Below are 23,151 nucleotides of genomic sequence, written 5' to 3' on the forward strand. Positions count from 1 at the left end.
CTGTTTGGCCCCGAAACTTTCCAGAAAAGAAATTCTCAGAAGTAGCAAAACCACCACTCCAATGCAAGAACATGTCTGCTCCCGCCTCCATCTGTGATCCCAGGATGGTCCTTAGCATTTCTGGTGCTGTCTTCTTAAATAACAAATGAAACCCAGACATGGAGTTCCAATGTAGGGCCATGCCCCTCAATGATGCCAGAGGAAAGGAATCTCATAGGGGAGGGTTGTATGAAAACATTGATATCTAATGGCAGGAAATGTGGGACATTGAAGTGAAGAGATATACCTGGTTAGAAGAGAAGGCGCAACCGTTAATTGTACAGAAATTTACACTGCATTCCTTCTGTTTCAGAGCAAAAGGAACCATTCTTCTGGGAATAAAGGAGAACTGTGGTACAGAACTGCACTTTTTGGACATGCAAAGGGGCACCTCCACGCTGATGCATTACTACTGGCAGTGTGGCGAGTTCGCTTGCACTCATCTCATCCCTGGATGGCATGACCTCTCTTCCCTCATTACAATACACACCCCAGCCCTGGTCATTCCCGAAGAAAATCTGTCATAGTTGCATCAACACCTGCTAGAGGAGAAGATGAATTTGTTGCATCAGGCTCGAGAGAAAAGAACTGCTGAATATTTTGGTTGGGTTCAGTACAAGAACATTCTGGATGAGTTCAGACTGATGTCTGACACTCAAATTAATGCAGGGGGACCATACCCTTCTTCACAGTACAGAAGAGAGTAAATGCCTGCTGGTTAATGATAATCAGGTGGGACCTTCTACTGATGATGAAAAGCACTGAACTCAGCTGAAAATGCAAACAAGGAAGAGATGAGAGCAATCGCACCTCATGGTGATGCAACATCGAAATGTGTTGGACTTAATGACCACAATGGAGGGAGGTGTGTTCCAAGATCGGTGCGTCCTGCTGCCCGTTGTTACCAGGTAATGACCTAGATAATGGGACCTTGCCATCCAAGAACAGCACCACTTACAAAGAGACAAGTATGAGGAGGTAGGTGCCCATGAGTAGGCACAGTATCTGAATTGGTTTGCCTGGCTCCCCATGTGGCTGACTGGGCAGTGCGCACAACTGTTATCCATTCTCATCTTTTTATTGTTCTTGTGTTGTTTCCTACAAATGGGGGTTTCCTGCTGTAAAAATGTAGTCCTCAAATTTGGTAGAATGCAAGTAAATAGGAAAGTGGTAGTAGTCAAGACTGAGGAACAATATGTTCGCAACAATGTGACTGTCATGAAGTATTGGTTGGATAATGTAGTTATAAATTCAACTCGAGGGGGGAATGTTGCTATTGATCAAAATTATGCCAATGTTTATGATGGTACACTTGCATATATAAATAAAATCGCATCAGTATTGTCAAATTTGCCCATCATTAACTCCCCATCAACCCCAGCTCGAAAATATGTGATCAAGTAGGCTCTGCAATCCAGTCCAGCAGTAGTAGTAGTAGTAGTAGTAATAAAATGTATTCAGTAGCCAGGTACCATCAACATACCGTCACATAATAAATACATCAAAGTGCATTTTAAGATATATTTCAACACTGATCGTTATCCTTTTTGTAAAACACTAGATGCTGTTCAAAATTCCTTCCCTTCCATTATTACTAGCATGTAAAACAAAAGCTGTGGTCAGGCAAGGCTATGTGCAAATATAGCAAACACTTAAAATATGTAAAATGTACTTTTCTACTTTATACATAAGATTGGCACACTTAAAATCAAACAATGATTAAAAAAGAATTATTCTAAGCACTAGGAATCAAATTCAGAGATCTACTACATTTGTGCCAGACTACCTGTAGGAATTTGCTCACAGCAATAACAATAACAGGAGTGGGGTCACTTTTTAAAATTCTAAAAGCCACTAAATATTTGATCACCTTCAAATTATAACACAAGGGAATCATCTATTTCCGGCATGGGCCATGATAGTGAGGACAGAAAAATAGTATGTGTACCTCATCCTTATCTTCCAAGCCACACACTGGGCAAATACTGAGACTTGAAACCTTATGCCAATTATTAGTTAGAGATCTCAAGAGTAAAGTACCAAATCAGAAACTAATATAAAGGTTTTTAGTTAAAGGAGAGGAAACAAAATCTAAGAATTCTTCAAAACGAGAAAAGGGTTTAATGTCTAAAAAACCTGTTTGTCCATGTGCCTACTTGCTGGTTATTCAAATAACTGTCTTAGATGTAAACCCAATAGCTAACTTTCATAATGTTAAGATCAATTTTACTAATTTTTTCCGAGTTAGTCCATAATCTTGTTAAGCCCAGCTTATTAACTCAATTGGAAACATGTTTGACCCAGGATATCAACTTGGCATCTCTAATGGAGAGCACTTCAACAAGACAATCTCTAAGCTCCCTTAGCTCAGGGGTGACCCAAAGTCAAATCCAGTAAATAAGTCGTCTAAGACCAGCTAGATCTGCGATTCTTTTGAGTCCTAAATCAAAGAACAGGGGAGTTAGCGATATACTACTAGGGACAGAGACCAACAGTCTTACAAATCTATTTTTGGCACCAGTGAGTAAGCAAACATCAGCGCGAACCCCCATATCTCAGCTCCATATAGAACAACCCCTTGTGCCTTGGCTCGATTAGTGCCTATTGCCAGTGAGGCAGTACGAGAGCTTGTTTGTCTAAACAACCTACTGATGGCATTTGCTCTATGCTCGAGTAGGAACATGCTTTTCCTGAGATGATCATTCCACTTCAAGCTCTCCATTACCTTAACTCCTAAGTAATCAAAGCTCCTCACACTCTCCAGTGTTTCCTCCACAGCACGTATGACTACCTTTTTGGCCACTCCCTTCCCGAACAATATGAACTTGGTTTTGCTAGCATTGAGCTCCAAACCCCTTGACACACAGAAGACTGTGAATTTGTCAACAAGGAGCTGGAGTCCCATTGGAGTCTTGGAGATGAGAAGGAACTCGTCGGCAAATAAGATGATCAGTACCTTGCTGCTGTTTTATGTAGGGGAATCATTTCTGCAATCCTTCAGAATGTCAGTTACTTCGTTTATATAGAGAGTGAAAAGCGTAGGCGCAAGGACACACCCTTGGCACACCCCCTGCTGTACAGTAATGTGTTCAGGTAACTCTCCTGCGTGCCTACACCGCACCTGAGAAAAGTTATTAATATGCATCTTGGACATGAGAGGGATCAGATTCCCAGGAACTCCCATCCTCATTAAGATATGCCACAAGTTAAAGCGTGGGATAAGATCAAAGGCAGTCCTAAGATCAACAAACGCCACTTAGACCTTCTGTTGTTGAAGTAAAATATATTTCCAATATAATGTGGCGAATCTGGAAACCTGGTCTATGGTGCTCGCCTTAGGGGGAAATCCAGCTTGAAGGGCTGACATGATGTTATTTGTGTCTTCCCAATGTAACAACTTGTCCTGGATTTGCCTTGTGGACATCTTCTGGGAAATGTCAATTTGGCTAATTGGCCTATAGTTAGAGGGCGCATAAGCTTTGCCCTTCATGTATATATTGAGATGATCTCTGCCCCTCTCCAGGAATCTGGTATCTCCCCCCTCACACTATGGCATTGGCAAGTAAATTAAAATAGAATGCACAAATCTCAAGTTTCGATTTATATAAATCCCCTGGGATCTTATCAGGTCCTAGTGCCTTAGCAGTTTTTAATGCAAAGATGGCATTAGCAGTGTCTTCTAAGCTAAAAGCAATGGCTCAGCCATAAGAGTCTGTGGTATCTTGACAAGGAAAATCCATAAAGGGTCTTGTGTTACCACAATAACTTGGAGGGCATCAGTCAGTAACTCATACAGATTAGAAAAGTGAGATATCCACTTATCAGCGGATATATGATGTTGGTAACTCTTTGTGTTGTTATCTGTTCTAGTTTGGGTCACTGTACGCCAGAACAGACTGTTGTCATCTATTTAATTTGCAAGCAACATGTCCTCCCAGATTCTGTTGTCCCAACTCGCTTTAGCCTGTTTTAAGGAGACTTTATAAGTATGCCTGGCTTGGGCTATCTGACTCCTTTCACCTCCTAGAACAGCAGTCCTTAGGAAACATTTGGCTTGATTACAGGAAATATCATACCATTTAAAAAAAATTCCCCAGAGCTGGCTTATTGTGGGCCATGTATTTATAGAACACCTGTTGCACCTCTTCAAAGAGTAAGTTGTGTATATTCAATATTGGTATTTCCAATTTGTTCATCCCTTCATAGTTTATAACATGATTGACATAAAGCCCATGTATCTGGGCCAGCAAAAGTGGGTTTGTCATAACTTTGGGCCATGAAACATAGCTCTAACAGTTGTATAAAACAGGTTTGGGCACGACTGTGTCGCATGTATTTGTTACCCTAGCTAATGCGGCTCCGACCAGTGACACTACCAAGGGATTGTGATCACTGTCAGATCGCCTATCTACTCTCATGTTGGCTAAAAATGACCATAGACTCACGCCTAGGATAGCGAAATAAATGACACTCGCATGATTACTTCTTCTAAAAGTGGGTGCTCGGGGCGTGGCTTGGCGGGCGAAGATGGCGGTCGCAGCCTTGTAGAGCTCCCGTCGGCCCGGACTTAATCCGTGCATTTATCCTGGCCCCCGAGCCCGCTGTTGATACCCAGTGACTGGCACTGCTTTGGTGAAGTCCCCTGCCTGCTCCGGTGTATCGATCCTGCGTTTTTCTCTCTCCTGTGCTCAAGAGGAGGTGACGTCGACGTGCGGCCTGGTGACCGGCTGGAGACTGGGACCCTCGAGTTTTGAGACGCCCGGCGGCGGTTGCGGGCTCGCGGGTGGTGGTGGCATCCACCGCGCCGCTCTTGGCTCAGCTCTACTGCTACGGACGCCCACGGATCACGGCGACGCCACTCATTCCTGGGGCGGACACTTCTCTGTCCTGTGATCAAGAAGAGGCGACGGCGACGTGGGGCCTTGTGACCGGCTGGAGACCGGGGTCCTCGAGTTTCGAGACTCCCGGTGGCGGTTGTGGGCTCGTGGGCGGTGGTGGCATCCGCTGCGCCGCACTGGGCTCGGCTCTACTACTACGGTTGCCCACGGATCACAGCGACGCCACTCATTCCTGCGCCCTGGGCAGACACTCGTGGTGACGAGGCGTGGTGGAGGCCTGTCCCGCCTTGGTGAAGCCGGGACCTCGAGTTTCGCGACCTCGGGCCTGTGCCGGCCTGCCCGCCTTCGTCTTGGGGACTCCTGTATCGACGTTCCATCCCGGGGCCTGGGGCCTCCAGCGCTTGTGGTGTCACCCAGGGGTTCCTGAGCCTTGTCGGGAGTGGTGCCAACCCTACCCGGTGTGCGGGTCCGGCGAGCCCGCGATCGGCCATGACCAGGGCTGGAGGAAACGGCCCGCCTAAGCGTGGCCCTATTGACAAATTCACAGGGCCTAGTGGTGGCTCTGGGGCGGCTGGTGGCAGCGGTGGCCCTGGGCCGGACAATGCAGAGCTCCTGGCGGCCATCACCCAATCCCGGGAGATGCTTGATGCTAAAATTGGGGCGGTAGGAGCGGATGTTACACTGCTGCGCCAGGACCTCCGCAATGCGGTGGTGCGGATCACCGAGGCTGAATCCTGAATCACGGTGACCGAAACGGATATTGGCGCCCTGAAGAAGAGGTTGGCGGAGGTGGAGGGAGTCCAGAAGACGCTGGCGGCCCGAGTGGAGGACGCCGAAGGGCGCGCACGGAGGAACAACCTCCGCTTTATTGGCTTTCCGGAGCGGTGCTAGAAGGACGACATGGAGCGGTTCTTGTCCCAGTGGCTGGAGAGCTGGCTCCCCGAAGGGGCACTATCCACGTGCTTTGTCATCGTGAGGGCGCACAGGGCCTTGACCCAGCGGCCACCGGAGGGTGAGCGTCCCAGGCCGGTCATCGCCCGGCTGCTAAACTACCATGACCGCGATGTTATCCTGCGGGAAGCGAGGAACAAAGGCTCGCTCACCTTTGAGAATCATACTATCATGATCTTTCCTGACTACACGAAGATGGTGCAGCAGCAGAGACAATCCTTTGTGGCCGCCAAGGCCAAACTGAGGGGCCTGAAGCTCCAATACTCTCTCCTGTATCCAGCCCGCCTGCGAGTGGTGTACCAGTCCCGGACACATTTTTTTGATTCACCTGAAGAGGTATTCCGCTGGACTGATGAGGCAGTGCGACTCAGGCCGCATGCCCAGCCGGGGCTGGACCCAGGCAGATCCCAGGGATCGTCGCCGGAGCGAGCGGATCGCCCGAACCACAAGGGTCGCCACCGGAGGTCCCGCTCTAGGAAGAGGTCGGCCTCCGCCAGTGCATCGCAGACGGGTGGTGCAAGGGACTCGGAGCACTCTGACACCGGCAGCTGAACATTGCTGGGACTGGACCCTAATTGCCGAGTACTGAGTTGCTCTACATTGTCTGGTGAGACTGTTCTGTTATGACTTTCTTATGGCAGTCGGTTCCCATCCAAAGACTCCTATTACTTGTGACGGGAACGCAGTGGGGCTCGGGAGGCGCCTTTTGTGGGCATCAGACCCTCACGGTTGTGAGTGTTGTTGGGGGGGTGGTGAGTGTGTCTTGGTTGGGGTGTTGGGATCCATTGGTATGGCGGGCCCTGGGTTCTCTGTTCTGAGCCCGGGTCTCTCCATGCCGCGACAGATACTTCAATGTTTTCTGAGGTATTGGGGTGGGGGGAGCGGGGTGAAGGGGAGGTTCTTCTGTTGCTGATGTTTGGGGGGGTCTGGGTCTGGGGGGGGGTTGCTGAGTTTTGGGGTCGGGAGGGGGGGACCACACGTGTGTATGGCTTTTGATTTTGTTACTTTGTGGGGTGCGCCAGGGTGGGGCGGAGGGCTGGATACTGGACACTGTGTTGATGATGGCTGATACTATGACTATGTCTCCTCAAAAGACCCTGCGCGTTGTGACGTGGAATGTGAGGGGTATCCTGGACAAAATCAAGTGGGGGGCTGTGCTGCGTTGGGGGAAGAGAGAGATGGTGGATGTGCTACTGCTTCAAGAGACCCACATGCTGGGCTCTAAGGCCCTTAGCCTTCAAAGGTTCGGATTTCAGCAAGTGTACCATGCGGGCTTCACGAGGGGCTCGCGGGGGTGGCTATCTTGGTACACCGCAGGGTTGCGTATGTGCATGAAAAGCAATGGATTGATCCCCAGGGCAGGTATATTTTCATCAAGGGCCTGTTGGGTACCGAACCAGTGGTATTTGGTAGCGTATACGCCCCCCCCCTCTGCAGTGGGCCCTGTCTGAGCGGCTGTTCGCGCTGTGGAATGAGATTCCGGAGGTGCTGACCATGGTGGGAGGCGATTGGAACGAGGTTATGGATGTGGCTTGGATCGCCTGAGGCGGGTGCCTGTTGTATTGGATCCCCCCCCGCTGCTGCTCCCACCAGACTGTGTGCGACTGTGAGTGGCCTGGGTTGGGTTGATGTGTGGCGCCACTTTCATCCTGCTGCACGCGAATTCACATATGTGTCGGCGGTGCATGGGTCCTTTTCGAGACTGGATTATCTGTTTGTGCTGGGTGCCTGTCTGAGTCGAGTCAGAGATGCTGTGATACTCCCCAGAGGCTTGTCTGATCATTCCCCTGTCCTAGCTACCATGACCCTCCCCTCCAAGAGACAGCCGTTTCGCTGGCGGATGTCATCTTGGCAACTGCAGCGGCCCGAGTATGTGCATCACCTGCGTGGGGCGATTGACCATTACTGGCGCGAGAATCTAGTAGGAGATGTGGATGCAATGGTGGTGTGGGAGGCGCTGAAGCCCACGCTTCGGGGCATTGACATTGCTTGGTGCGTGGATGCTCGGCGAAAACATCGGGAGGCTATTGTGGCCGCCGCGGCCCGTGTGGAGGACCTGGAGCAACGCGGTCGTCTTGGGGGCGACGAAGGCATAGTGCGGCAGCTCCTGCAGGCCCAACAGTCGTACGCCTCCGTCCTTTACGAGGAGGCCCGGCAGGCGTGGCTCGCCACACGCAGCTGGGTGTATCAGTGGGGCGACAAGTCCTGTACTATGCTACATAGGTTATGTCAGGCGACCTTCCAGCCCCTGGTGTTGCCGGGTCTTGCGGCGGAAGACGGATCGGTTATGACCGACCCGGATTTGCTAGCGGCTAGCTTCGCCCGTTATTACGAGACGCAATACGCTCCTCGTGATCACTTGGAGACGAGCAAAATATCCACGTATCTCGACAACCTGCTGCCGCAGGCCATCCCCGATGAGACCAGAACCGCTCTGGAAGCCCCGCTTACGGCTGAGGAACTCGGGGAAGCCCTTGGTCAACTAAATACTGGGAAGGCGCCCGGCCCGAGTGGGTACCCAAGCGAATTCTATAAAAAGTTTCACGTCCAGCTGGGACCCCACTATCGACGCGCCCTAGAGGCGGCGCGGGCTCAAGGGGAGCTGCCACCGGACTGGCGTCATGCCGAAATCGTGGTCTTCTTGAAGCCGGGCAGGGCACCGGAAAGGCACGACTCTTACAGGCCAATTTCCCTTCTTAATATTGAGGCCAAGTTTCTGGCTAAGGCCTTAGCGAATCGCCTCCTGCCCCACATTGCTGACCTGGTCCACCCCGACCAGGCTGGATTCATGCCTCGCAGGGCCACCCGGCATAATATCCGGCGGCCGCAGGCGGCGGTTGATGCCATGGGTGCTAGAGATGAGCAGGCGGCACTCCTCCTGGCGGATATGGACCGAGCCTTTGATTCGGTGAGCTGGGCATACCTGTTCACGCTGTTGGCCCGTCTCAACCTAGGGCCGGTCTTCCTGTCGTATGTTCGTCTCCTCTACACAAACGTGACGGCTTCGGTCCGTGTGGCAGGTGCTACCTCTGGGCGCTTCCACATAGGTCGCGGTACCCGGCAGGGTTGCCCTCTGTCCCCGTACCTGTTTGCCCTGGCCATGGAACCCCTGGCGTCGCGGGTGCGAGCAGATGCCCAGTTGCGTGGCTTCGTCTGGAACGAGGACTTAGTGGATAGGATTGCACTGTATGCGGATGACGTCCTCCTCTTCCTTACTGACCTACGGCACTCGGGTCCCCGGGTTCTAGAGATCATGCGGGCGTTTGGCGAGGTCTCGGGTCTCCATCTTAACCTGAATAAATCGACCCTATGGGTACTGGGGGGCGGTGTGGTTGCCGACCCTTGGGCTGCTGAGCTGCGAGTGGCGACGAATGGCCTGAAGTATCTGGGCGTTTTTCTCTCAGAGTCGCGGGTTGTGGCCTGGGCGCATGGAGTCTTGCCGGTGTGGGAACGGGTCCAGGCCGATGTCAAGACTTGGTCCAGAATGCCGCTCACGATCTTTGGGAGGTCGGCCATCTTCAAGATGGTTGCAAACAAAACAGATGATGGACCGAATGTGGATCAATGTCACACATTCAACCCAGTCCAAAGATCTGGGCCCAAATCCATCGTTTTTTTGCACTCCACACCACCCTGGGTTAGACAATGGCGATATGCAAATCAGCTCTGACCCTGTGCCCCATGGGAACAGTCCAGTCCGAACTACAAAAGCCATGTCCTTCCCAGAACGGAATCAAGCATCCGAGGACCGGACCGGTTTCGAGGTAACACCTCTCATCAGCCCGGCTAGCTTGACTCCAGTGGTGTGGAGTGCCTGGGACCCACGTCTGAGCATCCCCAGCGCACTTATGGCGGCAATTGCACACAAAACAGGTGATGGACCGAATGTGGATCAATGTCACACATTCAACCCAGTCCAAAGATCTGGGCCCAAATCCATCGTTTTTTTGCACTCCACACCACCCTGGGTTAGACAATGGCGATATGCAAATCAGCTCTGACCCTGTGCCCCATGGGAACAGTCCAGTCCGAACTACAAAAGCCATGTCCTTCCCAGAACGGAATCAAGCATCCGAGGACCGGACCGGTTTCGAGGTAACACCTCTCATCAGCCCGGCTAGCTTGACTCCAGTGGTGTGGAGTGCCTGGGACCCACGTCTGAGCATCCCCAGCGCACTTATGGCGGCAATTGCAAACAAAACAGGTGATGGACCGAATGTGGATCAATGTCACACATTCAACCCAGTCCAAAGATCTGGGCCCAAATCCATCGTTTTTTTGCACTCCACACCACCCTGGGTTAGACAATGGCGATATGCAAATCAGCTCTGACCCTGTGCCCCATGGGAACAGTCCAGTCCGAACTACAAAAGCCATGTCCTTCCCAGAACAGAGCCTCCACACCACTGGAGTCAAGCTAGCCGGGCTGATGAGAGGTGTTACCTCGAAACCGGTCCGGTCCTCGGATGCTTGATTCCGGTCTGGGAAAGATATGGCTGTTGTAGTTCGGACTGGACTGTTCCCATGGGGCACAGGGTCAGAGCTGATTTGCATAAAGCCATTATCTGACCCAGGGTGGTGTGGAGTGCAAAAAACGATGGATTTAGGCCCAGATCCTTGTACTGGGGTGAATGTAAGACATTGATATACATTCTGTCCATCAAATTGTTTTTTGTAATTTTCTCCCTGAGTGTACTGGCGTAGCTCAGACGTGGGTCCCAGAGCCTCCACACCACTGGAGTCAAGCTAGCCGGGCTGATGAGAGGTGTTACCTCGAAACCGGTCCGGTTCTCGGATGCTTGATTCCGGTCTGGGAAAGATATGGCTGTTGTAGTTCGGACTGGACTGTTCCCATGGGGCACAGGGTCAGAGCTGATTTGCATCAAGCCATTATCTGACCCAGGGTGGTGTGGAGTGCAAAAAACGATGGATTTAGGCTCAGATTCTTGTACTGGGGTGAATGTAAGACATTGATCTACATTCTGTCCATCAAATTGTTTTTTGTAATTTTCTCCCTGAGTGTACTGGGGTAGCTCAGACGTGGGTCCCAGAGCCTCCACATCACTGGAGTCAAGCTAGCCGGGCTGATGAGAGGTGTTACCTCGAAACCGGTCCGGTCCTCGGATGCTTGATTCCGGTCTGGGAAAGATATGGCTGTTGTAGTTCGGACTGGACTGTTCCCATGGGGCACAGGGTCAGAGCTGATTTGCATAAAGCCATTATCTGACCCAGGGTGGTGTGGAGTGCAAAAAACGATGGATTTAGGCCCAGATCCTTGTACTGGGGTGAATGTAAGACATTGATCTACATTCTGTCCATCAAATTGTTTTTTGTAATTTTCTCCCTGAGTGTACTGGGGTAGCTCAGACGTGGGTCCCAGAGCCTCCACACCACTGGAGTCAAGCTAGCCGGGCTGATGAGAGGTGTTACCTCGAAACTGGTCCGGTCCTCGGATGCTTGATTCCGGTCTGGGAAAGATATGGCTGTTGTAGTTCGGACTGGACTGTTCCCATGGGGCACAGGGTCAGAGCTGATTTGCATAAAGCCATTATCTGACCCAGGGTGGTGTGGAGTGCAAAAAACGATGGATTTAGGCCCAGATCCTTGTACTGGGGTGAATGTAAGACATTGATCTACATTCTGTCCATCAAATTGTTTTTTGTAATTTTCTCCCTGAGTGTACTGGGGTAGCTCAGACGTGGGTCCCAGAGCCTCCACACCACTGGAGTCAAGCTAGCCGGGCTGATGAGAGGTGTTACCTCGAAACCGGTCCGGTCCTCGGATGCTTGATTCCGGTCTGGGAAAGATATGGCTGTTGTAGTTCGGACTGGACTGTTCCCATGGGGCACAGGGTCAGAGCTGATTTGCATAAAGCCATTATCTGACCCAGGGTGGTGTGGAGTGCAAAAAACGATGGATTTAGGCCCAGATCCTTGTACTGGGGTGAATGTAAGACATTGATCTACATTCTGTCCATCAAATTGTTTTGTGTAATCTTCAAGATGGTGGCGCTTCCGCGGCTTCCATACCAAATCCAAAATTTCCCGCACCCCATTGGCCTGGAGTGGTTCCATCAGGTTAATTCAGTGTTGGGCCGCTTCCTGTGGGATGGCGGCGCAGCCAGGGTGGCCTTGAAGACGTGCTTTCTGTCCACGTACTGTGGTGGCCTGGCCACCTCGGACCTCCTCTCCTACTACCAAGCTTCCCAACTGCTCGTCCTTAATGAATGGTGGTATGGCGATACAGGGGATCCGGCATATGCCCTGGAACGATCGCTCATGGGTGATCGCACGCTCCACACCATCCTCTATTCGGCTCGCCTACGCCGTGGGTTGCCGTCGGTCACCAGGGTGGTCTTTGCTGTGTGGCGACAGTCGTTACGCCGCATGGGATGGTGGGGCAGACTGACGGCTGAGACACCGCTTTGGCATAATGGTCTGCTCCCGGAGCTGGCGGCCCTGACCGGGTTTGAGGGCTGGGAAGCCATTGGGATTACACAGCTGGGCCAGGTCATGTCCGGCACCACCCTCAAATCCTTCGAGGAGCTCCGCACGGAGTTCCAAATGCCTCAGTCCCAGTTCTTCCGCTACCTCCAACTGCGGCACGCCCTCACTCCGAGCATCACCGGCCTCGACTCCTTGCCGGAGTTTAGCCCGGTCGAGGCTAAAGTGTTTATGGGAGACCTGGGGGACAGGAAGGTCTCTAGGATTTATCAGACACTTGTTATCCACTGCTCCTCCCCCCTGCACTCTCTTCGGGAGGCATGGGAAGTGGACGTGGGCCCCCTTGATGAGGACGATTGGAGGGAGGCGCTGGAATCCCCACGTGGAACCGCCATTGCAGTCCGGCTCCGGCTGATCCAATTTAAGTACTTGCACCGCGCTTATTATACGCGTGAACGACTGTGGAAGGCTGGTTTGATTGCGTCCTCGGAATGCTTGCGCTGTGGGGCGGTGCCTGGCTCCTTGATGCACACTGTGTGGTCGTGTGGCCGGCTAGCTGGGTTCTGGAGGGGTGTGTGGAGTTGCCTGGCTGAGGTCCTGGGCTGGGACCTTCCTCGTACCCACCGGCTGGGCCTACTGCACATTATGGAAGGGATTGGGGGCAATGTATATAAACGTCACCTGTTGCTCTTGGGGCTGGTCGTGGCTAAGCGGGACCTGGCCCGGGCGTGGAAGTCAGTGAGGGCTCCCCCCCTGTCTGCATGGAAGGCTGGGCTGGATTACTTCATGGGTCTGGAGAGGCCGATCTTTGAAGCGAGGGGCTGCCCGCGCAAACATTACAAAATCTGGAAGCGTTGGGCCGACTACCGTGGTCTATCTCTGGACCCCCCGGCGGAGCAAGAGGAGGACATTTGATCACAGTGACACTTTTGGCCCGAGGCGGCATCGCCCTGGTGGCGCTACACCTGCTTATCTTTTCTCTCTTACTTTCTATACACGTGTGGTAGGGAGGGTTGGGGGGGGTGGTCGGAGCGGGGGGGGTAGAGTTGTGGATTGGGGTGGGTTGCTGGGGAGTTTTATACTGAGCCTATTTTGCGTCAGCTCTATCATTTGCTGCCTATGTCATTGCTATATTGATACTGTCGTGGTGATCTTCGAGTGTGGGGATGCCACGTTCTTGATGCTCATTTGCTCAATAAAATTGGTTGTGAAAAAAAATAAAGTGGGTGCTCCATCAGTATGGGAGGTAGTGCGGCCATTACATGCCCTCAGTCCTCTGCCCTCTGTTATAGAGCCTAACTTACGTCCTGTTGCCATAAGTTTGTTTGTGGCTTCCCAGTCAGTGCTCTAATACCCCATTGTTCATCCTCCTCTTCTGTTACCTCACTGGTATAAGATGATGGCTCTTAAGATGTGTTAAAATCTCCTGCTAGTATTAATTTTGAGTTCGGTAGAAGTAAGTCTAAAGTTTCTTCAAGAATAGAGAGAGTAGGGGATTCAATATTAGCTGCAGTTGTTTATACATAAATGTTTAAAAAGACCAAAGCCAGTACGATGGTAACAAAGCAACAACCATAACACAATTGATAACCTGCACACCTCAATATCAAAGGTTTTCTCAGTTCTCAATAATTTTAACAATTTTAACAATGACGCAGCCCTCTTACCTTGATTAGCCCCAATCAAGTATATAAATGTACAACACAAACAGAACCTGTGGGCGAATGTGGTGCACTATTCATTTGCCCTCATGGTGCAATGAAATATATGCAATTGTTTGTGGTCATTTATAAGCTTGACATTCATAATACAGCAAATATTTCAATAGTCATCCATCCCTATTCATTCAACAATTTCATCATATGTGACATCACAGAGGCATATGACAACCAATAATCAACAATTGTTTCTTGTTTATTTTCTTGTTCTTGTTTTCATGTTTTCATTTTTCCATATTCTTCATTATGAGCATGAAGTTCTTGGAATATTGCCAATGCATTTCGGTGAGATACCTTTGTCAGGGGAATACTAAACGTGAATAAAAAATGTGACTTTAAGCCACACTATTACTAAGTTACCAAATTATAAAATATCTTACAACAATAGGGAGTGTGGGATAAACTCTGAGGATCCCTACACCTATTATGTGATAGTGCTGATTATCATGCTCACCAAAAAAGACTCGTAAAATTGACGCGCCTCAAAAGTGTCTGTGTCCCACAGTATTGAAATAGTCTGCTATGTAATCAAACAACTCGCCCTGGTGCCGAACCTGTGTCAGTTAAAACACCATTCCGTGCATCCAAAAACGCTCACCTGTGCCTGCAGAGAAGTGCTGCCTGAAAAACAAAAAGACTATATATACCTATGCTACTCACAACAACATCAGTGTTAACACTCTGTATCAAAAGTCAGACCGATCGGACTCAAACCGAAACTACCTACTTGATATCTTCCTCAAGCGTCCCTCTTCCGATTGCCCCAATCACCTATATATCGTATAGTGAATGCCCCTGAAAATACAAAAAAGGAAAGTAGGATCGTTTTAATTTTTGTCCTACTTGCAGGACCTGAGGCCTATCCAAATGGCTGCCCACTCGCGTACCATGCCCACGTAACTTAGTGGTTTCTCCTTCCTGACGCCTTATCTTGAGAGTTTCAATCGTCCCGCGTCAGCCGTGCTTGAAAATTCAATCGGGCACAAAGCTCTGAGTAAGTTAAAGAATCATGGAGCGGCGTCTGAAGTCATCAGCCCGAAACCAAAAACAGAAGAAAGACTCTACTAATTGCGTACTCAGAAGTAAAAAGCAAGTCCACGCTGTGATCCCCTAATTATTTTTAATCGTACTCGGAATGCTTATAATGTTCGTATATTAGGCATCTTCATGTAACATCATACCAAAGGTATTGCCTGTGCCCAATATATAAAAATAAAAAATATGATAAACGAGGCTAACCTCCTGTCCGTTCGTGAAAATTAATAAAGTAAAAAAAAATATTATTTTGAAAAATGATACTTAAAAATAGACAACACGCACTGTTCCAACTTATGGATAATGCAAGTTAAAGATTCTAAGCAGTGTGATCCATCCCCAAAGTGTCTACAATCTCTAAAAAAGTACGTGTCAGTTTTACATAATCTGGTCACATCAATAGTGAGCCTGAGACACAACATACATCATGGGGATATTAGATGTAAAAACAAAAACAGTTACAGGAAACAGCATGTTACATTGAGTACCAGTGAATTATCATGAAAAGATTTATCATTAAAAAACATCATTTCAATTTTGTCATTCAGTCCACAAGGCATGATTGTTTTAAGAAAATGTATCCAAAATGTCTCTCTTTGTGACAAATGTCTAATGACATCAACATGTCCAACACCCTTTCAAACATTGTAAAGCAAAATTGTGGAACTATGTGCTTCATTTCTCCCCAGTGCAGTGCTAAGAATGATTAATTGTTCGCTGTTATCATACTTTTGGGCTCAGTTATCCGAATTTTATCTTTCCTTGTCGTGCATCCTACATATACCAGCCCGCACGGGCATTTAATGGCATATACTACCATATACGTGTTGCAATCTGCAGTGTTTTTGATGTTGATTCTATTACCTGTGGGCGGGTGTGTGAAGCTGTTGCCAACTATAACGTTCCCACAATTGCCACAATTGTGACATTTGCGCATACCTAGATTATCTTTATCTAAGTGAGTCAGAGCCCCTTCCTTCAAAATCTCCTTAATATTTTTTGACCTAGAATATGCAAAAATAGGTCTTGTCATAATCACCAGTTTGAAATCTTGTTCCTGCTCAATAATATCCCATCGTTTTACAATGCTCCATGTGATAGCAGGTGCTGCGGTGGAAAATTTCAGTACACAAACTTCCCCTGTTGAGGGCATCTTAACAGATTTTTTTTTAACAAATCAGTTTGCTATAACTGACAAGCCTTCTGCTCAGATGCATCTAATACATTGCTTGGGTACCCTCCTTGTCTGTAATGGAACGATAAGTTCTCAATTCCTTCTATGCTTTGTGTCTCATCTGAACATATTCTCCTGACTCTAATGAATTGTGACATTGGTAAGTGATTTTTCAAGGTGAATAAATGAAAACTACTATAATGAAGTACATTGTTTCTATCTGTTGGTTTTTTATACACCCTGGTTGCCAAATTCTCTCCTTTGCGTTCTAATAAGATGTCCAGATAATTGATTGAAGTTGTGCTCATAAAGTGTGTAAATCTGATGTGGGAATGGCAATTATTCAGAGCTCCCAGGGTACTTTCTAATTGTTGTTATGAACCCCTCCATACAATCAAAATATCGTCAATGTATCGTAGATACATTGAGAGATGATCTGTCCATGTAGCATTATTCAAAATGTGTGTATTTTCGAATCTGCCATAAAAATATTGGCATAGGCGGGTGCCCCGGTAAAACCCATTGATGTACCAGTCTTTTGGAGGAAAAATTGGCCTTTCCAATTAAAATAGCTGTGGTAGAGACAAAAGTGTACACGTTCTAACAGAAAGATGTTTAACGTCTCATCATATTCATGTCTTAACAGGATCCACTCCACAGCTTCTATTCCTTCACCATGTGGTATGGATGTATATAAGGCTGATAAATCTATGGTACACAACCAAATCTCTTCATTAGGTGGTATGGCAATGTTCTGTAGTTTGTTGAGACAGTCTGTAGTGTCTTATACATAAGTTATCCACTTCTGTACCAGAGGTTGTAAATAGTGATCTAAAAAATTCCCCAGTGGTTCATGCATTGACCCACACCCTGTCACAATGGGACAAAATGGTGGGTCCCCTGACGAAGGTATCCCACCGAAATGCATTGGGAGATGTAAAATATTCCAAGAACTTCATGCGCATAATGAAGAATATGGAAAAAATAAAACATGAAAACAAGAAAATAAACAAGAATTCCTTGTTGATTGTTGGTTGTCATATGCCTCTGTGATGTCACATATGATGAAATTGTTGAATGAATAGTGATGGATAACTATTGAAATATTGGCTGTATTACAAATGTCAAGCTTATAAATGACCACGTAAGTTTGCATATATTTCATTGCACCGTGAGGGTAAGTGAATAGGGCAACCCATTCGCGAAAAGGTTCTGTTTGTGTTTGTGTTGAACAAAGCAACAACCCCCATTAGGTCTAAGCATTCTAATTGTAATGAGGTGCATCACTTGAATACATTATTTTTCATAAGAATCAAGAGACCCCTGAAGCCCTCCCAAAATGTTCTGGGGGTTTGGCTTCTACGTTATAGGTCATAAAACCATCAACACATTTTTTTCTGTTGCCCAGGTATCTTGAAACATACAGACGTCATGCTGACTTATATACAGTAGCCAATCAGGGTCACCCAGTTTAAGTGGAACCCCCGCTAAATTCCAAAATATTAAACTAATGTAGGTTTGTGTTCGAATCACCTCAGGATCTGCTTTTTGTGGAAAACTTAAGCTAAGAACCACAGGAGTAATAGTTAGAGTACCATCCTTTCCTGCCCCATCGGGACAATGACTCTCAGGATTCTCGCTAATCCTGCTCAGGCCTGAGTGCTCATCCACATGTTTTTCACCCCAGCCTCTTGCCCCATTCACATTTGGAATCGCACAGTTTATGATTTCCACCACCCCTGTGTTTTTCCTCCTGTCACTAGCAGGGATCTTAGACATCACCAACAGGGTTAGCTATCCCACATGCTGACATTGGGCTAAGATTTATACATGTATTCTATATATGCTCATTACTCAGTTAATCAAATCCTTTCCGGCAAGAGACAGATGATAAGTGGCTGGGCTGGCTCACTGAAAGAATATCGGCGGACAGAATATCGACCTCCATAAATATCGACCCTGGAATATTGAAGGCAAGTATATCGACACCCTATCTACAACATTGTAAGTACAAAAATATCGATAAAAAAAATATCGATGTTAAAAATATCGTATTTAAAATTATAGTTTTTTTCTGTAAAATGAAGTAAATAATACTTATAAATAAAATAAACATATTTAAACATATTTAATAATGTTTAAAATTAATAAATAATACATATTTGATAATACAAATTTTATTAAAAATATACATACTATAATATATACTTACTAAATAATAATTTTTAATAATTATTTTAATTACTTATAAATTATTAAAAAAAACTATAAATTACAAATACATCTACACACATAAAATAAAACATAAATCAAAATAACTATATTTAATAAATTAAAATAATTAAATATACTTTCAATATTTTTAAAGTTAATTAAATACAACATTATCTAAAAAAATACAAAAAATATTAAATACATAAATAAATAAAACTACTATTTAAAGTTAAAAAAAAACTACAGTACTGAAAACATTGGATAGCGTAGAACATAAATTTACTATTCCCACTCCAGAAAATTCAACACTAGGGAAAGCGTTAAATAACGTAGGGGTAACAATTACTATTCCCACTCCAGAGAGTGCAACAGTAGGAAAAACGTTGGATAGCGTAGGGGTAAAAATTACTATTCCCACTCCAGAGAGTGCAAGAGTAGGGAAAGCGTTGGATACCGTAGGGGTAAAAATTACTATTTCCACTCCAGAAAGTGCAACAGTATGGAAAGCGTTGGATAGCGGGTGGGTAAAAATTACTATTCCAACTACAGAGAGTGAAACAGTAGGGAAAACAGTGGATAGCGTAGGGGTATACATTACTATTCCCACTCCAGACAGTGCAAAAGTATAGAAAGCGTTGTATAGCGTAGGGGTAAAAATTACTATTTCCACTCCAGAGAGTGCAACAGTAGGAAAAGCGTTGGAATGCGGGTGGGTAAAAATGTATATTCCCACTCCAGAGAGTGAAACAGTAGGGAAATCGTTGGATAGGGTAGGGGTAAAAATTACTATTCCCACTCCATTGAGTGCAACAGTAGGGAAAGCGTTGGATAGCGGGTGGGTAAAAATTACTATTGCCACTCCAGTGAGTGCAACAGTAGGGAAAGCGTTGGATAGCGTAGGGGTAAAATTACTATTCCCACTCCAGTGAGAGCAACAGTAGGGAAAGCGTTGGATAGCGGGTCGGTAAAAATTACTATTCCCACTCCAGTGAGTGCAACAGTAGGGAAAGCGTGGGTGTAAAATTACTATTCCCACTCCATTGTGAGCAACAGTAGGGAAAGCGTTGGATAGCGGGTGGGTAAAAATTACTATTCCCACTCCAGTGAGTGCAACAGTAGGGAAAACATTGGATAGCGTACGGGTGAAAATTACTATTCCCACACCAGTGAGTGCAACAGTAGGGAAAGCGTTGGATAGCATCGAAATTAAATATAACATACTTATAAATAATTTGTGTATTTAAAATAAATATTAATTTAAATTTTGAACAACTCAACATCATTTACAAATACCCATTAATAAATATAAACAACATAATTACAATTGAATAATTAATTAACAATAAATAACAATAAATATTAATTAATAAATATTAGTTACCAGATATTAAATATTACAAAATAAAAGATTTTTCAAAAAAATCAACATTTTAATGAATAAAAATTGATTAGCAATTTTAAAAAGGTCAACAATAAGATTCTTTTTTATACCAAAATATACTTTTTATAAAACATTAGTTACCAATTAATAAAAAAATAATTCCAAATATAAAATAATAATTAGAAATAAAAAAATGAATTACCGTTTAAAAAATTAATTACCAATTACAAATAGTAATTACCAATTACAAACATTAATTACCAATTAACAAAATTAATTACCAATTACAAACATTAATTACCAATTAAAAAAGTTAATTAACAATTAAAACATTTAATTGAAAATAATTTAATTATGAATACCAAAAAACAAAAATAAATTATTACTTAATTACAATTAAAATACTTCCCACCCAATTCCCCTATAAACCCACTACCCGCTACAGAACTTACATCCCAAAATTATTTAAAATTAATTAATAACTCCTACAAATTAATAATTAATTTACTACTATTAAATTACTTCCCACCCTATTTCCCTATAAACCCGTTCCAGTACTAAAACATAAAATTTACTTAAAAATCACATTATTAATATATAAAAATAGTACACATATAATTTAAAACAAGTAAAATACTTAACAAAAACATATAACACATACATATTAAATACATAATAAAATACATAACAAAAGTACAAAAATCGATATTAGTAACATTGAGATTAGTAACATCATATTACTGACTTCGATATTACTTACATCGATATAAAAAAAATCGATATTACTTACCTTAGGGTCGATATTCTGTCCAACGATATTCTTGACCTCGGTGTTCTGTACCTTCGATATTAAAAACTCGATATGTCTGCAGGTCGATATAAAAAACTCGATATTTAGGCTGTGCACCGGCTGGGCTGCATAGTTAGATTGCAAGATTGCACTGAGAAACCTTGATGATTTCTAATGTTTGAAGGAGTTAGTTTCAGCCTAATCCCCGATGCATTGTTTTCCAAAAGAGTGCGGAGTTCGAAATTAATCAAGATCTCCACTAGCTGTCTGTTACACAAAGTGACCTGTATACAATCATCAAAGGCTACAATGTCTGAGGGACACTGCCTGGCTTCCAAAATGTCAGATCTAACCACTGAAAGGCATTTGCATTTTGACCTCAACAAAAAGATTAATTTGCTAATTAATGCATCAGTGTCTTCATAAACTTAAGGGTTTTGTTTAGACACTCTTGTAAAATAACTTGAAATGTTTAAATGTCGATTTGATCTTCCTTCAGTATTTACAGAACAGAAGGCACTTTCTTGTACATTATGCGAGTATGTGGGAAAATTTGCATTAACACTGTCTACTTCTCCCTTGACCAATTTAACATTAGCGCCCTTGCTATTGTATGCTATTTGATTTGAGAGCCTTGGGGGTCGCATACACTGATTTACATTAGGGGCCCTTTGAGGTTGGGTGACGTCCAGCGTCTTAAAGCAGCAATGGATTTTTGAGCCCGTTCTGTTCCATTAAAAATGCTGTCGTTTTGGGAGAATGTTGATCTGTATGATGTGTCGTAAACAGTTCAATTGGGCTTACTTGTTTGCAACGGCAAAGGGAACTCATCTTTTGTAGCAAAGAAACTTAATCCACTAATGAGACAACTATGCTGCTAAGATGGTTCAGTTTTAAATTTAATGTTAGTAAAGTTACTGTCTCAACAGATGTCCTGGTGGCTTGTTGAGTCCCATTTTCAATTTGATACACATGGTTTATCTCAGGCTGGGCCTGCAGTAAGTGTGAAAATAAACTTCTGGTGCCCTCAGGAGATTGAAGAGGTACGAATAAATTATGACAAGGGATATTAGGAGCAATGATACCTTCCGGGAAAAGCGGACATTGAGTGTAGCTCGATTGTTCCGTAAATTCTGTTTCATTATGTTTAGGCAATAAGGAAGCTGTATCCTCTGCAGGTTCAATGATGTTGCACATATGATGATCTGAAATAGCGGGATTTCCAGTTTGTACAATAGTCAACATTTGAGTTTTTATACTTTTAAAATTTTAAAATGTGTCCAGAACCCTTGGCACATTCTTCTTTCCCTTCCCCTTATCAGTGTTTAATGGATTTAGTAGAGACTCAACCTCCTCAATTAATAAGTCGGTATCAGCGTTTGCGTGCTAGTCAACTGCTAACTTTTTTTGTCCTGTTTTCCTGGTTTTTTTTGCATTCATTTCAGCCCTGGAGAGGTCACCAGCTTTCCTTTTACTCATATTGTAAATAAAAAAATACCCCTAAGGGCAGCGTAACCCACAGAAGAAATACAAATAGAAAGAAAATGTGAATCATTCAGAAGCGGAAAAGCCTAAAAGAGGTGTCAGGTTAATCTCTAGTGATTCTTTTGAAAATTCAACTCCTTGTGAAGGACCAGGTCAATACACCATTACGAAGTTATGAAGGGGTGAGCAACCCAATATACCCTTGCAGGCTTGGGCAATTAACACGTTTAAGAAAAGGGGAGAGCAAGGGATTTTGCTAAGAATTCTTAGTTACAGCACAAGAGGGACTACTAATTAGGTACCCACGCTTCTAGAAATTAGTGGCTGAATGCAGTTTCACACATCTGTAGTGTTACCACACTAACACATTAGAGAGGTGAAAGAAAAACAATAACCAGGTTTTTAGTATCAAAAGATTGTTATTTTCTTTGTAACAGGAAAATTAAATCAACAATACAGATAGGGTACAGAAACAATGCATTTGGGATATAAAAGGGAGCGTCTTGTATGTTCCTAATATATATCACAGAAAAAGTCTACACTGCTCTCAAATAACACAATGATTTCAAATCAAAAATAAATGAAAATCAAAAGTGGATGATTAATAACAAGCAGAATTAGACTCAGTAGTCGACGTTTCGGTCTTTTGGAGATGATTTCATAAGACCATCATCTGGACTTGAGCTTTGAGCATTAAAGTTGATGACCCTAGGAAAAACTGTGACAAAATAATATTGCATTACAACCTGAAGGGACACTTACTTGTAAGATTTAAACGAGGCAACACGCGAGAGCAACGTTGGCGGTGGCAGCGTCTTCTCAAAACAGCTGATCATAGGCCCAAAGGAGAGCTGCTATTTAAACAAGTTTCCGCAAGTTTGGAGCCTGAATTATCGCGAGATAACGGCTTAAGGAGACACGCGACGGACTCAATGGCACACGACCAAAATAGATGTAGCGCTGCCTGCCAGAACCTTGCACTCCTGAGGCGGAAAGCCGGGAGACAGCCACTATTGCTACTTTTTAAAATTTGTTGTATTACTGTGTTTAGATAGCTGATTTTAAAAGCACTACTCACTTTAT

The sequence above is a fragment of the Lissotriton vulgaris genome, chromosome 1_1, assembly GCF_964263255.1.
Source record: "Lissotriton vulgaris chromosome 1_1, aLisVul1.2, whole genome shotgun sequence".
In the NCBI taxonomy this organism is placed as follows: Eukaryota; Metazoa; Chordata; class Amphibia; order Caudata; family Salamandridae; genus Lissotriton; species Lissotriton vulgaris.